Below are 6,006 nucleotides of genomic sequence, written 5' to 3' on the forward strand. Positions count from 1 at the left end.
AGTCATAGCAGCCATTACTAACAGGCTGTCTGTAGCCTTCTCAGGAAAGCTCATCAGGTGGGGGATAAGATTCTCCCAAGGCCTATTGTTTTTCCTAATGGCCCATTACCATGAATAGGCCCTTCACAACCAGCTGTCTAGACTAGAAGCATCTTGTCTAGTGGGCATTACCCACGTGTAACTACATTTGAAGTACAGATACATAGTCACTATTTATAACTTCAGATACAAAAATGATACATGCATACAAATAGGATAATCATAATCATAACTTCTCCAATGGACACCTCACATGGCTTACCTTGCATAAAATACATAACATAATATCACTATGAATATGGGTGCAGTGTCACATGCCCCTCTCCAGAGGTCCCCATCACTTGCTGCATCCCTCCCTCACCTCCACCCCCCCACCCCGTGAGGTTGCCCGCTGCCTCCCTCTTCACTCCCCTTACCCCAGAAGCCAGTGGGGCTCACCTCTGACTGACGACCTGGAGTTTGGGGCTCAGGCTGACTGGCAGCCCAGGGTGGCTCAGCCAGGGCTCCTCTGGTCACAGTGGCGGGGGCAGGCTGGGGACACGGCCTTGAGCAGAAGCGGGTGGGGCAGGGACCTAGCCTCCCCAAAGGGGGTGTTCATGTGCCTCCCGTGGCTTTATTGTTATGAATATTACATGCGACTCCGTGTCTCTGTTCAATTTTGTATTGCTGCCTACTTGAACTCAAGGAGTTAATTCAAACCACAGCTGGTGGCTGGCCTAGGAAAGGAAGCTAGGATGATGAGAAGAAAGTCACAGGTATGCACTTTCAAACCAGCTAAGAGAACATTGGGGTGATCACTGGCAGGTGTTACTTCCTGGGGCTAACAACACTGCTAGGACATGTTTTTTGTTTTTTGTTTTTTTTTTTAAGTCCAACACACAAAAGATCAAAAGACCATGACTGATTAAAAGGTGCCCTTGGCAGAAAGGGGAAGGCGAGTGGTCAGGTCAGCATGCTGGGAGGCTGACACACAAACTGGGGGAAAAGTAAGAGCTGCAGGCCATGTCTTTCTAAGCAATGCCTAGGGCCATGTCTACACTACCCCCTTATGTCGGCCAAACTTCTATTTTTCACACCCCTGAGCAACACATCCCCCGAGCGACATCGTTACGCCAGCATAAGTGGTAGTGTGCACAGCACTAGGCTGGCGGGAGATGCAGCTACAGGAGAGATCTTATAGCAGCGTCCCTGCATCAGTGCAGCTGTAATCTCTCTAGTGTAGACATAGCCTAGGTATCTAGGCCAGGAGCAGCTAAAGGGCTAAGGGCTTGTCTCCATGTGCAGCTGTAGTGCTTAATGAAGATATTCCTGTGCCTAGTTAATCCACCTTCCTGAAAGGTGGTAGCTATGTCGACGGGAGAACTCACTGTCTACAACGGAAGGTTGGGGGATTAGGTTGGTGTAACTAGGTCACTCAGGGGGTGGGTTTTTCACCCTGAGTGATGTAATTGTACTGATGTAAGTCTGTTGTGTAGACCTGGCCTACGTAAGAGCCATATGGTTAGGCCTCTTTTTAAAATGTTACCCAGTGGAGAGAAGTCAAGAGCAGAGATTTATCTGCTGAAGTAGTCATGGTTGGTCCCCGGGTGGAGGGGGGGGGGGGGGGGTTCTCAGGTGCTAGTCTAAGAAGGAGTGAATTGCAGAATTCCTGCCCCCCTGAGAGCTGAAGGACTGAGATCTGACATGTTGGGGTGCACTTGATGAGAATCTCAATGGTGAATCTTGCCCAGTAATCATGACAATCCCCACACAGGGTCTCAGTCAAAAAAGAGATGGGCTTAGGAGTAGAGATGGTCAAGATATGTTGAGAGATTACAAACATGTTTCAGAATTTTGAAGTGGTTTCCATTTTATGGAGTTTGAAAAGGAACAATTTTTGTTACTTTGAATTTTTTCATGTAACATTTTTGGAAGTGTTTTGAATTTTTGGTTTCCCTCCCACAGACACACACACTTTCCCCTTTTTTCCTGTGAGTGCAATAAAATGAAACAGGGCCACATTTCCTTTTGCCACTAACTTTTCCACAGCTGAGGAAGTTTTGAAAAGTTAGAGTGGCAAGAGGAAAAATGAAAAGATGGAGAAAATAATCCTCTAGACATCACTTGTTCGATTGTACTCAGTGACAAGAAGGAATCAAAGAAAAAAAAGAAGGAGGGAGTTTAATATGAAAAACAATTTGAAAAAAAGTGGAAGCCTCTCTGTGAAAGTTTTTAGTTTTGGAGAAGAGTCTGAAAAAAAAGTGTTGTGAATGAAAAATTTCAACCGGCTCTACTCTGGAATTCTCTTTCAGATCAGATAGGCATTACGTATACAGCTAAGTAGCATCCAGGAGGACAGCGTTTGAGACACTGAAGATGTCTATTCTGAAATTCCAGTAGAATCAAGCTGAATTTTCCAGCAGTTGCCTCAGTGACAATAGCACTGGTAAAAAACCAAGTCCATTTGTTGTACATGATGAAAGAAGAACTAAAGATCCAGTGTCAGAAAGAAGCTTTTATTCTTGCTGTTTACTGAGAACCCCACCCCCATTATTTAAACTCTAAGTTGATACAGGGGTTGCCCTTTACATCTTCCCCTAGATATCTTTAGCTAAGTATTGTCTAGATACAACTAGGACACCGGAAATTAAGTAAACACTTGAAATGGAAATTTAGAACTGGCAAGCAAACTAGGCTGATCTTAATCTTACTAAAGAGGTGGTGTTATGTAACCCTTCTGCCAGACAGCAGCAGCAAGGGCTGGGGTCAATATCCAGGGGGGTCCCTCTTAATAGCAGAGCACAGAACCAGCTCGAGCCCCCACGCAGTTGTAACGCCGACAGACCCTGGTTGTTGGTGGGTGGGATTGAACCTGGGATCTCTGGAGCTTAGTGCATGAGCTTCTACCGCATGAGCTAAAAGCCACTTGGCTGTTAGCTAAGGCTGTAGAGCAGTCGGGGTGTGTGTGTGTGTGTGTGTGTGTGTCACTCACCCACCCAGAAGGTGTGTGGGTTACACAGTAATCTGGGAGAATTAACCACTCCCCCCGCCCGCCCCGGTACCTCTAAGAGGCAATACTTCCCCACTCGCAAGCCTTGAGTCTGTAGATAGCAGAGAAAACTTAATAAAAAGAGGAAAGGAACCTGGCATTAAATTTGGGAAACACACCACAACCATGATTCAAATATGTGTGACCATAAGCAAAACTCCTGCTCCAGAGAACATTGGGCAATGTCCTTTGCCTCTGGGTCTTACCTTACGGTGTGAAAGTCCAAACAAATGAACAAACATCCCTTTAGCATGCCACTCCTCTCCCTGCCATATCCCACTCACAGCAGCTGTCCTTTGTTGGTGGAGACCCAGAGTTCAGAGGTGCATTCACATGAGTTCACCTCTCACCGGACATTGGGGGTGGGGGTGGGGAAGAGAAACTTCAAGCCATGCAGACACTGCCACCACCACCGGCTCTCACTTGCCGCTGTTCACTCCATGTTGCCGCTGCTGCGCTGTTGTTCACTCTGCTGCTGTCGTCCATTGTGCCACTCTGCGCTTCACCGCACCGCCATCTGCTCCCTCACGGGTGGCCCTGCACTGTGACCTTCTGCTGCCACCTGCCTCTCGACTGTGACCTCTGTGAGTCGCTCTCTTGAGGTGCCACTCAGCTCTCAGTGGGGGAACCTCATTGCTAGTGCAAGCAGGGCAATCTCTTCTATGCAGAAATGTTGCCCCGGCAACAGGTCTAAGCATTTAGACCTGATTATCAGTGATTTCAGCTCTAGTGGTCACTTCAAACAAAAGACTCTCAGTGGAGCCTAATCAGCTTTATCTTTAAACAGGGGAGAGGGGGAGCTCAAATGCTATTTATGATGCATAGGCAGAGCCCACACCACCAGGCAGGGACACCTGTCCTCACCCTCTCACTGTGATTTGGCATCCGAACCCCCTGCTTCAGGTCAGTTGAGGGTGACCCCCTTCATCAGGACAGGCAAGTACAGTTCTGCTGCCCTTCACTCAGATAATAAGGACAACATTTCATTACCCCTGTATTCAATAATCAAGTGATTTGTGACCCAACACCAGCCAAAATTGATCCCTTTGGCAACACAGCTCTGTCTGCTGGATATCTAGACAGAGTAAGTGTGTTAAATGTAAATGTAAATGTAAATGCAGTCTGGTCCTGAAGCCTTTCCCCTCCCCAGTTCCTCACGGGCTGTCAGGGGAGAACTCATTCAGACCTTGCTTACAGTTATATGAAGCAAACACTGGAAAGACTTTAAGGCTGGCCACTGTAACTGTATAGCTGGTTTGGTAAAAAGTTTAACAATAAATGTGTACAAAAGGATGCATTTTATAAACGATACTAAGAGCCTCTCCCCACCCACCTACCATTTAAACACCAGCATATTTCAAAAGGGCTTGAAACCCAAACCTGTATCCGAATTTTGCAAGTTTTTCCTTCATAATGGGCTAGCCTATGAACCGAAATCTGAACAATCCCACACTTTGTGAGGCTGAGATTCAGGATCTAAAGTTTGCAGCTAATCATGATAAAATGCCAGGGGCCACACTTCCTTAGCACATGCTTTTCATTAACTTCAAAGTTTGAGTCATCTTGAATTTCCCTCAGGTTTCCTATCCCTAGAGGTCTTACAATGTGTATTTAAGAGTAGGGGAGAGCAGACTGGAACTAGATTGAAACAAACAAAGGAATCAAGACTGGGATCTATACCCAAGTATCATCACAGCATGATTTGCAATCAGATTTATATACAGAGATTTCAGCATGCATGTGTCTGTGTATCTTGCTATGGAGCAGTTGTCACAATAATAAACTTGGCAAAGCCATAGTCTCTCTAGGCAGGTTATTTAAAAAATTCAGTTGTATCCACAAGGGATCCCAGGGGCTGTCCATGTAGGGGTCACTGGGGAATTGGAACTAAATCACGGAGTTGGGTTAGAGTTGAACTGATGACAATAGAGATGAAAGGTTCTATATACCCATCTCAGTCCCCTGAGCTATCCAGTCCATCATTTTTAAAGTAACCTACCAAAGCTCTCTCTCAATTCAGATTTCCCTGGGAGATGAAATTTTGAGATGTGTATTTATGGTTTAGGATTAGGAGCTCAGTTCACGAGAGGGGAAGAGAGGCTCAGCCATCTCCTGCAGCAAAATGAATTGAGCAGATCAGTACACTGGAGATATGAAAAAGCGGGTGCGGGGAGTCAAACTTCATCTAATGAGCATTTCTATGCTAGTTAGCTCCTTAGCTGAGTAATAAGATCTTATGTGGCTGCAGATCAAGGTTTAATCAAGAGAAATCAGCTCCGATGATCAAGGAGAAGCATTTAACTGCCGCACGGAGCAAACAATGTTTTTTAAAAAATACACCGTTGAAATATTGAAGGATATTTCACACTGTAAATCCTGCATCAGTTCTCTGCATTTCTATATGCCCAAATCAGTGATTCCAATCAGAGATATTCAGGCATGCTGTGTATTTTGACCCTGCTCCCCTGCCCTGCCCCACCCCAATTACTGCATCCTTCCACACATGCAGCAGATGATTTTGCAACAGCCAGTATTGTGCACCCATGTCTCTCAGACTAGAGTTAAGGGCCAGACTGTGCGTGGCCCATGCAGGTGGGAACAAAGGAAGGGGGGGGTCTCCCCTTTGCACTGGGGCTAGGCACAATTGCTGTCCTTGTATTCTCTTAAGTGTGGCATTGCTGTCTGTTGAGGTACAAGCTATCTCCGAAGGAGTGGAGAGGTGGGGATAAGGTAGTGCCATGATCCTGCTCCCACCCCCAACAGAGCTCGGTGTCTATGGATGATGGTGTACATCGCACCTTCCCAAGTGGAAAGGCAACAAAATGCTCCCCTTGTGGGATGCCATGGTTCTGCATGGCCCCCAAAGCAGGTCAATGCCTACTAGGTCCAATCCTTGAGCATAACAGTTATTTGCTTCAGGTTGGGGGGCTGTCTGTAAG

At 46.4% G+C, this 6,006-nt stretch overlaps 1 long non-coding RNA gene across 2 annotated transcripts in view; it reads right to left on the reverse strand.

Moving 5' to 3' along the window:
* The window catches only part of LOC122462365, a 101,126-nt gene extending 97,307 nt beyond the window's left edge, over nt 1-3,819 (reverse strand). For both annotated transcript variants that reach the window (XR_006284868.1, XR_006284867.1), the window contains exon 1: nt 3,274-3,819. This is a non-coding gene — a long non-coding RNA (uncharacterized LOC122462365). The remainder of the gene's footprint in view (nt 1-3,273) is intronic.
* Between the last annotated feature and the right edge of the window lie 2,187 nt (nt 3,820-6,006).

This window comes from Chelonia mydas, chromosome 11, assembly GCF_015237465.2.
Source record: "Chelonia mydas isolate rCheMyd1 chromosome 11, rCheMyd1.pri.v2, whole genome shotgun sequence".
NCBI classification, from domain to species: domain Eukaryota; kingdom Metazoa; phylum Chordata; order Testudines; family Cheloniidae; genus Chelonia; species Chelonia mydas.